The sequence below is a fragment of the Silene latifolia genome, chromosome 2, assembly GCF_048544455.1.
Source record: "Silene latifolia isolate original U9 population chromosome 2, ASM4854445v1, whole genome shotgun sequence".
Taxonomy (NCBI): domain Eukaryota; kingdom Viridiplantae; phylum Streptophyta; class Magnoliopsida; order Caryophyllales; family Caryophyllaceae; genus Silene; species Silene latifolia.
This window is the reverse complement of record NC_133527.1, coordinates 122589321-122600229: the sequence shown is the minus strand read 5'-3', so window position 1 is coordinate 122600229 and position 10909 is coordinate 122589321. Positions and strand designations below refer to the sequence as shown.

Genomic DNA, 10909 nt, shown 5'->3' with positions numbered 1-10909 from the left:
ACCCACAATGCCTAAATTTTCATCACATTCCGTACCAACCGAGGAGAACCTACCCAATGGTACTCCCACACCACAACATTTAACCGGAAATTTCATTGCCAAATCCGCATTTATCCAATTAGTCGAAAGAAGCCAATTTGGGGGGATGCCTTGTGAAGACCCTCACTCTCACATGGAGACTTTTTGTGACTATTGTGATGCGATTTCTCAAACCGGTGTAACTCAAGACCAAATTCGATGGGTCTTATTTCCTTTTTCTCTAATTGGCACCGCGAAACAATGGTTGAAAAGCCTTGATAAGGCTACTCTTGGAATTGATTCTTGAAAAAAGTTGGCTCTAGCTTTCTACAAAAAGTTCTATCCACCGGAAAAGACTAACATGCTAAGAGCTCAAATTACAGGCTTTAAGCAAAGAGATGAAGAATCCTTATATGAAGCTTGGGAGCGATTCAAAGGAATTTGTCGCTCATGTCCTCATCATGGACTTAGCGAGTGGTTCTTGGTACAACAATTTTGGAACGGACATTATGAAGACTCAAGAAACATTCTCAACATGGGATCAAATGGTATGTTCACAGAAGTTGACGACAATCAAACTTGGAACAACATTGAGGAAATGGCAGTCCATAATTCACAATATAGTAGACCTCGCAAGGCTACTAGAGGAGGAAAGCATGAAGTGGACTCTATTACTCAATTGGGTGCTCAACTTAGTGCTCACATTGATACCATCAATTTGAAGTTCGAAAAGGCTATGGCTAGACTTGAAGAAGCCTCAAAATCACCAAAGCAACATGTTAATGCCATGACGGCATCTTCATCAATCCCAAATGGGATATGTGAGAATTGTGAAACTTTGGGACATGACCAAAGTGAATGTAAGGGAACAAATGAACAAGTGAATGCTTTTCAAGCATACAAGAGTGGTACCCCTTATTCAAAATATTACAATGAAAACACCAAATTCCACCCAAATCTCTCATACAAAAGCCAAAATGTTCAAAACCCTCAACCAACATACACCCCACCCCCCATGAGAAACCAAAATCAAAGACCCTTTTATAACCAAAAAAAAGGTTACCAAAATCAAACTCCATACAATCAACAAAATGACCAAGGTTTTGATGTTCAAAAAGCGGTCCTCAAAATGCAAAAGAATCAACAAGCGTTTTTCACTCAAATGCAAAAGGATAGTCAAGCAAAGAAAATCACCATCAACAACATCCTTGCCCACACCAAAATGTTGGAAACCCATTTGACTCAACTAGCATCTTCAAGCTCACAAAGACAAAAGGGGCAATTACCACCTCAAAGTAATCCCCCGAGACATCAAACGGTTAGTGCCATTCACTTGAGAAGTGGTACGAGGTATGAAGCACCGGAGAAGCAAGTTGAGGATGAAATTGTGGAAGCTAGTGATAAAGAAGAAGTTCTGCAAAACTCCAAGGATGGGGAACCATCAAAAGAAGAATATTCAAAGAAAAATGAAGACAAGGCCAAGGAGAAGGAGCCCATTGTGATTAGACTTCATTTTCCAAGTCGTCAAGCCAAGCCCAAATTTGATGACCAACTTGGAAAATTTATGGAGATTGTGAAGAATTTGGAAGTCTCGATTCCTTTCACGGAATTAATCAATCACGTGCCGGCCTATGCAAAATACATGAAAGACATCCTTACGAAGAAGAAGTCGATCTGGAAGCTTGAGACTATCGCCTTCACTAAGGTGAGTAGTGCAATACTTTTAGGGATTTCACCTCAAAAACTTAAAGATCCGGGAAGCTTCTCAATACCGTGTACCATTGGCGACACCACGATCAACAAAGCCTTATGTGATCTAGGGGCTAGTGTGAGTGTTATGCCATACTCGGTGAGTAAAAGGTTAGGGATGGGAGAGCTTAAATGCACCAATATCACACTCTAAATGGCCGATAGATCGACGAAGAGACCATTAGGGATATGGGAAGATGTTCCCGTAAGAGTTGGGAAATTTTTCATCCCAGTGGACTTTGTCATTGTTGACATGGAAGAAGACTCCAATATTCCAATCATTCTAGGTAGACCTTTCTTGCACACCGTGGGTGCAGTGATAGATGTGAAGCATGGAGAGCTCACTCTAGAAGTGGGAGATGAAAGCATAACTTTCAATCTTGACAAGACCATGAGATCTCCCCGTTTGCATGAACCATGTTTTATGGTTGATCATTATAGTCGGAAGGATGATAGGAAGAAGTTAGAACTCCAATGGAAGAAGAAAGTCAATGATGCTCCATTCAAAGAGCAAGGAAATTGTAACAAAGAGAGCTTGAAAAGCTCACCAATGTCAAGCAATGAAGAAGATGGCCTCATTGGCCAAGACAAGAAAGTGGGAGAGTTGTCTCTATCAACTCAAGAGATCTTTAGTGACCAAGTAGATGAAGTTTGTGGCCTTTGGGACGATGAGTTTGAAGGAATTTTCAATCCCTACATTGGTAATGCTATCGATCAAGACCAACATTAAGGACAACAAGTGCAAAGATCTATTTAGGATCTTTATCATGATAATGAACAAGCTTTTGACTACTTCTTCAAGGTGTTGAGCAACATCAACAACACCTTGGACATGCCCCCATGACATCTCTCTAAGGATGAGAGTTTGATGGAGTCCTCTCCAAACCACCATTTGTAAATATTTCTAACTCCCTAACTTGCATTTTAATTATTACATTGCATTTTTTTGTCATTCTTGGATTTTTATGCTTTGATCAAGATATTTATCATTTTCGAGAGAAGTGAGGGACGGACTAATGATTTTATTGATGTGTAGTGCTTTAGTTTAATGTGGGGATAGCAATTGCCTAGGCTATTCATGCCTTCGTAGTGCCCCTACAATGAAGAATACGGGATTTGAAGAATGAAAATGACACGGGATATGCACGTGCACGGATGGAACTGAATCCGGGTAGACCAGGTGGAATCCGAGCGTCCCTATGCGTAATCCGCTCGTCTTATGGGAATCCGAGCGTCTGTGGAAGAATCTGTCCGTCCAAATGAGCTGCAAAATTGAGAATTTTGGTCTGTTAGAGAATCCGAGCGTCCAAGCTGAGAAGACACTCGTCTGAAAGAATCCGCTCGTCTTTGTAAAAAACCGCTCGTCTTTTTACCAGTGCAGATTGAGAAAATTCGCTGTAAAAAAATCTGCTCGTCTTTGAGGGAATCCGTTCGTCCTGAATTGCAGAAATCCGCTCGTCTTCACTGAAAGACGCTCGTCTTTAGGCGAGATTTCCTGAAGCCAAATTAAGCAGAATCCGAGCGTCCCGACTGGAATCGGAATCCGCTCGTCTTCCCCCTACAGTTTTGAAATTTCGGGTGTTTTAAATACCCCTTCCCACATTCATTCATTCATTCATACATTCAAACACTACCCCAAAAACCCCAAAACCCTCATCCTCTCCATCACCAAAAACAAAATTTCCTCAACCAAATTCAACAAAATCAAATCCAAACTTCCTTACAACAACAATTAATCACTCCTTTTACAATAATAATCAAACCAAGCACCAAAATCTTCAACCTTTGAGTCGATTTTTGAAATACAAAGGCAAATCCTTTCATCTTAAAATCGATTTGGGTATAATTGGAAATTGAAGATTTTTAATCTTTTCTTGGTATAATCATCAATGGCAAGAACAAAAGGATCAACATAGGCACTCAAGGCAAAGACACTCTCAAAAACGCAACAATGCCTTCAAGCAAAGAAAGCTTCAATGGCTATGGTGGTTGCTAATGCAAACTTGGAAGTTCAACACCAAGATCCTCCCTTGGAAGCAACAACATCAACAACTCCGGAAATTGCTCAATTACCAAACTATCCGGAGGTAATTTTCATTTCTAACTCCCATAGGGATACATTTGCCAAGTATGCTAGGAAAGCCATTCTACCCACCAAATTCATATGTGAAGATGCCGTGAACAAATTGGGTGTCCTTGAACAAACAAAATCCTTCTTTGAAGCCATGAGGTTGAGAAAATTGTTTACCACAAGAGAATTGACATACCCCTACCTTACCTTGGAATTCTTAAGTTCATTGAAAGTGACTACGGTAGAGACTAGAACATATATCGAGTTTCGCCTTGCCAATGTGAATAGGCGCATCACCTTTGATGTTTTGAGTAAAGCATTAGGTCTTAGTGATACACCATATTATTATAAGATGCCAGAAAAATATGACCCCACTCCTCTTTGGGAGGCGATTTCTGGGAAGAAATTTGTGAGCTTTCATGCTTGTCGCGCTCTATTAGTCCACCATCCGGGCATTAGAGTGTGGCACAAGGTCATCGGGAATACTATAATTGCAATAAAATACACTAATCACTTTACAAAGCTCAATTGTGTTCTACTTGAGTTGGCCTTAAATGTTGGAAGGCAATTCACTAAGCCTTACAATGCTCTAAGGCTTTTCGTGGAAAGATGGCTCAATGTTGATTGTGGTAAGGAAGGCACCACTTTTATCGTAAATGGAGGTCTAGTTACTCTCTTGGCCAAGCACTTTGACGCCAATTTCAACAAGAATAACACCTATGTGGCGATCAAAAGGGGTCATCTCATTGACATGGATGCAATGATTAACAAGTACAAGTGGGTCAAGCATAAATCTCTTGACACCAACTATGGGCGGCTCACCAATGATGCTAGATCTTTCACTTTGCCTTCCAAGATATGCCGCTTGAGTGCTCGTCGGACAAACTACCTACTTCCACTCTCAAATGGCGCCGAGTACATCATCCGTCAACAAAGGGGCGAGATTGAAGAGCCCTCCTCCTCCATTGTCACACCACCCTATCCATTCAAATATCAAGAATTCAAACCCAAAGATGTTGAAGTGGGCAATGACTACATGACTCTACTTATGCAAGATATGCATAAACAAGCTTACAATGATCGAGTAGATGCCTACTTGGCCCAATATCCACCCCTCCTTCATTTATCTAGGCAAGGACTACTTGATCCTTCATGTCCTTTGCCTAGTTGGGCGGATAAGGAAGTCTTCTTTCCAAGCACATCTAGGGGTGAAAGATCGGGTGAAGATGAGAATGTCGATGATGAGGTTGTTGATGATGAGGGCGTTGATGAAGAGGTAGATGAAGAAGAAGAGGCTAATGAAGATGATGAAGGAAGTGAGCAAGGAAGTGAAGAGGAAAGTGGTGATGAGTCCGCTTCTATGGAGGAAAATGATGACAATGATGATATGGTGGAGGACTAGCAAGCTTTGGAGGCTCCTACCCTCTTGAGGTTTGTCTACTTCTTTCTTTGTTTTATTTATTTTTATCTTGATCATAGTTAGAGAGTCCTAGCAACATGAGGACTAACACCTCGGCCACATTGATGTGTTCTTTTATTGTTCCCATTGAAAAATCCAAAATGACAATATTTAGTTTCATGCATTGCATCTTTTGTGCATGAACTACCCCAAAATTTAAGACATTAGAAATAATGTCTATCTCGGTTTGGGGAAGTACATGCATACGCAACGGGAGGTAATCTAAATTACGCTCTCCGTCATAAACAAAAACCCATGCATCATGTAGTGTAGATTAGTATAGCTTGAATTTAGTATAGAATTCATGCATCATACTTGCATAATGTCCTATTATTTTGGCCATTGAGGACAATGCCCATATTAGTGTGGGGATGGGAAATTCTAACTTAACTTTTATTCAAAAATCCAAAAAAATCAAAAAATCTCGAAAAACCAAAGAAATTGAAAAATTTGAAAATCCAAAAACAAGTTCATTTCCTTTGTAGTATAGACTTGTATATATTGTTGTATATATTGTGTTTGTTCTATCCTTGTTCACATTGATCGACTACGCCACATCCGAGACATGAGGATATTGAAGACCGCATGGTATGATCTTTCCAATCTCCTTTTTTCCTCTCTATGTTAATGACTATGTGGCTTTATTTTGATTGATGCGGTATAAACAATGTGAATTTAGTACTTGCATTTAGATTATATGGCATATTAGTTGGTAGAATCATTTGCATTAGGATGTATATGTGTTAGTTGCATCATGGGATGTAGTTGCATGTTAGAAAATTTTGCGAAACCGTCTACTTGGGAAGCTTGACAAGTGTATATAGGCCCTAGTAGATGCTTTTTCTTCTTATGACTTTGCTTGTTAGAATACTTGTAAAACACCCTAGGATGTGTCATGCTAGTATCCTTTGACCCATGGATTAAGGCCTAGTCAAGAGTACATTGTGGTGTGATAACTCCTTGGCTACCGTTTATTCCAAGGTGACCCTTGAAACCATGCATCCATCATCCATGTTCTACCACATTTTTGTCATCAAAGGGAATGGGCACAAAAAGAAATTGATTTGAGTTCAATGAAATGAAAAGTGAAAGAAAGTTTGCATAATGCATCAAATGAAAAGAGGAGCAAAAATAGAACTCCTAAAGCTTCAAATATAAGGCACCCTCACTACATATGGGGTGACTTTGAAAATGTTTCAAAGAAATGCAAAAAGTTGTCAAGTGTTGAAAAGCCAAAAATCAAAATAAATGGCAAAAGAAAGTGTTCTCAAATGTTATATGCCATAAGAAATTGGGGGGAAAACAAAAACAAAAGCAAACTCCCAAAATGAAACTCAAATATCTAATGATCCCTTTATCCATCGTATCCATTTTTGTGCATGGTAGAGAGGGGACGACCCTTCTTCTTGTCTAGGCAAGAGGGGGAATTCCGTGATCCTCCAGTGTTTCTAACACCATAGGGAGCCTACTCTTGACAAAAGCATTTAACGATTGAGGACAAAGGTACCCTAGCTTGACACGATTTGGAGGTGATTTATTGGTATCCTTCTAGGCTTAGTAGCTTGAAGAAATTGCATCTATGAAGGAGTGTGTACCCTTGAACTGCTTCCCTTGTAAATAATTTCCGCCACTTAGATGAGGAAAGTGGCTATTCTTTTGTAGATGCATCCATTACTTGATTTTATGTGCTCTAATGTTTGGATGTGTCGCCATTTTGGCAAGACCCACCTTGTCTTGCAAGAAGGCATCATACCTCATGGTTGTCTTGTTGTGAGTTGAAGGGGTGGAGTGAGACCCGCTAATTGTCTCATATCGGCGATGCTATTAGGTTAGTTTAAATAATGGTCCTAGTCTTTGTTACCTCTTTACTCGGGACGAGCAAAGGTTCGGTTTGGGGATATTTGATGTGACCATAATTTGAGCATATTTAGCCCCCGAATTAGCATTGTTCCCATGCTTTTTAGTGCATATTTGGGTCATTTATTGTCTTTAGTCCTTTGTTTTGCATATTCTTTGTGGTTTTGATCCCTTGGTAGGAAAGGAGTGCAAACCTTGCATTTTCATGGCAAAATGGAGCTAAATTGATTGAATTCAATGACCAAGCATCAAAGAGAAGACAAGACTAGAAGGCCTTTGTACATACTATAGTAGATGGGCATTGATGAGAAAAGATCCTTGCATCCCCGAGGAAATCCTCAAGGATTTTATGAAGAGAAAGGAAGAACAGAAGAAAGGAAGAAGCTGTAAGACAATCCGAGCGGATTGCCCACAATCCGAGCGTCTTCCTCAGCTGGACGCTCGTCCAGAACCACCCCAATCCGCCCGTCCACCCCACGAATCCGCTTGTCCAGAATCACCACAATCCGCCCGTCCCGTACCCTGGACGCTCGGATTGTGTGACAGCTATTTCGTCTTCTACATGTTTTGTGAAGGATGCGCATATTTTTCTAAGACCGGCGAAAAGGAGACCGGAGTCTCCCTTGAGACCGGCGATTCCTCAACGACTTAATCGCCATTTAAGCTCTTAGTAAACCCTAATTTATGTACCTAATCCCCACTATAAGTACCCCATTAGGCTAATTAGATTATCATGTTCTTTTTAGCAATCTCTAGTGTAGTTTATATAAAAAAAATATCTCTTTAATCTTGTAATCGACATTTAATCAAGTTTTAATACAAATCTCATTTCCTTAATCTCTCTTTTGTTCATCTTTCATTTTGGGTAATTGAAGATTATTTGGGTTATTATTGAGAGATTGACAACCTTCCAATCAATCATCAAGTACTTCTATTATTCTTTGCTTTATTATTGGAATCATTAGTAAGTATAATTCTCTTAATCCCTTTTTAATTATTGTTAATTATCTTCATTTATTCATCATGTTTTACTTTGTTGGTATGATTGACAACCTTGCTAGCATGTTCAACATGATAATGAGTGAGTAGTTTCCTTAGCTAGGGTTAATGGGTAATTAGGGGAAACCAACATGGGGGATGATTCATGCTTAAATTAATATGTTTTCATAGTTTATTTGCTTGCTTGTTGTGATCTCAACTTATGCACATGTTATGTTTGATGAAATGCGAGCCTGTGAATCCTTGCATTTTTTACCCATCACCTATCTTTTCGATGAGACTTGCAAGACATAAACCAACTCGAGTCTTATTAGAACATGCATATAGTTGAGTAGCGAAGATTAAGTCGACTTGTAGGTGTTGTACAATCTAATCGATGCGGCTCCGGGACCCAAACTTTCCTAGGATTGTAAGATATAAACCAACTCGATCCATCACAACAATAATTGCTTGCTTAAAATTTGAGAATATGTTTGTATGATCAATTCCCGTGAATCCCCTATGACCCCATGACACCCTAGTGCCTTTTATCAATTGTTTAAATCCCTTTTTATTTATCTTGCTTATTTACTTTTATTGCTATTTAGTTTAGTGATCTTTTACTTTAAACCCCAAATTGTGACACCTTTAGACACCACTAGTTGCAATTGAAAATCTCATCTCAATTCCCGTCCCTTGGGATCTGACCTTTACTTTCCTCTTTACTAATTGTAGAGTTGTTTGTGGAATATAAATTGTGTTTTGGTCTAGGTGCTCCTAACGACAAGTACCGAAAACTAAACCCTCACAAGAGGTACCGACCAATTATTTATACTATTTTTGTTACTGTTCAGGGTGCTGCAGCTTGTCTCCATAATGCTTATCAGGATACCTCTTTGGTGGCCAAGATTAATCTTATGAGATCAGATTATGATAAGCTGAAGTCTGAATTAGATTTTGCTCAGGCTGATTTGGCTGCAGAGATTGCTAACATGGCAAAGGTGTAGGCTAAGAGGGACGCTGCCAAGACTGAGGCCAGCTCGAGTAAGCAACTTTCGCAGGAGGCGTTGGACAGGAAGGAGGAGCTTACCCTGGAGAGGGATGATTTGGAGTGCAAGCTTGATGATGCTGCCTTGTACTTCTTTATCAAGGGTAAGGTGGCTGCTATGTCGGAGCCTGTGGAGGCCGGGGCGAATTGAAACCCGGAAGCTGAGATGGCCATTGCTGCTGCTAAGTATCCTGACCTGCATAATATGTGTGATGAACAAGAGGTCGACTCTCCAGGGGAGCAAGATGTTGATGTTGTCGGGGAGTAGGATATTGGTGCTGATCAGGCCAAAGATGGTAGTGCTGATGCTGCCTGCAACGGAGAGCGGTAATTTTATTTTTCTTGTGGTATTGACCCATCCAGAGGGGGGATGTCCCTGGAAAGACAATTTTAATTTCTTGTTTTTGTGTGCCTGACTGGTCAGGGAGGTTATCCCTGGCCTTGACAATCATTTTGGTGCCTTTGCTCCAAGGGGTAAGGGATTTTTTATAAATATGATGGTAGTGGCCTTCCTTGGCTCACTTTATTTATTTATTGATGTCTTATTATTTCCTGTTTTTGATTTTCCTTTGTTCAGAGTTTCCTCAAACCTGCAAACTTTATTTCTTCAAACCTGTTAAACTTTTAAAATTTCAATCCCGTTAACCAGTTTTTTCAATATTTGTTCATGTCTTGCGATTAAAGCCAGCGTAAGCCATTCAACCACATATAGTTTGTACCATAGCAGTTGAAGGGGTGGGAAAACCGACCTGTCAGGAGGGCTTATGTTCCCCTGCCTGGCTGGAGGGCTTGGTACCAGGCCTTTCGAGAGGGCATTTAGACTGATGGTCGGGATGAAACACCCTTGCACCGTCTTGCTGCATCCAGCCAGTTGTAGATGTGTGCAGCGAATTAGTCAGGTCAGGCAATTATTTCATGCTTGATTGGTCCTGCTATTTACCGTATCCGGTGATGGTTACCAACTTCGTTAGGCACAGCGGGGTGCAAAAGATTTAAAAAGTACATAAATAAGAAGTCTAATGTACAATATAGTAGCCCTCAATCCTGAATATTTATGCATATAATCATTTATCATGTATAATTGTTTAGGATTCAAGTAAAATAAAAGAAATTGGGTTAGTTGCACATATAGACATGGATTGCACATAGAACATGTGAGACACATATTTTTCAGGAAGCATGTCAGGGTGAAACACTGATAGTAAAGATATAATTTTTACCTGACCAGGACAAGATAGAATTTATACATGGAACAATTTCAAATGAGTTACATTCCAGGATCTTGGGATCATTTCTCCTTCTAATGTTTGGAGCCTGTATGCTCCTTGTCCGACGATTGGTTCAATTAAATAGGGGCCTTCCCACGTAGGGGCTAGCTTGCCTGCTGATTTTTCTTTCTTATTTGGGAAAACTTTACGTAGGACAAGGTCTCCTTCCATAAAGACTCTAATCCTGACATTTTTATTGTAATTTCTGGCTACTGCTTGTTGATATGATGCCATTATGATTTTGGCAGCATCTCTCAATTCTTTTGCCAAGACCATGTTGTCTTGCATGAAGTTGCTATTTGCTTCAATATTGTTCAGGCTATATCTTGATGTTGGCACCCAGACTTCTGCAGGGATAACAGCTTCACAGCCATACACCAAAGAATAGGGTGTTTGGCCTGTTGATGTCTTTGGAGTTGTCGTGTCTGCCCATAGCACTAATGGAAGTTCTTCAGCCCATC

At 40.1% G+C, this 10909-nt stretch overlaps 1 non-coding gene across 1 annotated transcript; it reads right to left on the bottom strand.

Moving 5' to 3' along the window:
• Positions 1-379: 379 nt before the first annotated feature.
• Positions 380-486, bottom strand: LOC141645466 (small nucleolar RNA R71). Its single transcript, XR_012544948.1, has one exon. It is a non-coding gene; the product is annotated as a small nucleolar RNA R71 (small nucleolar RNA).
• Between the last annotated feature and the right edge of the window lie 10423 nt (positions 487-10909).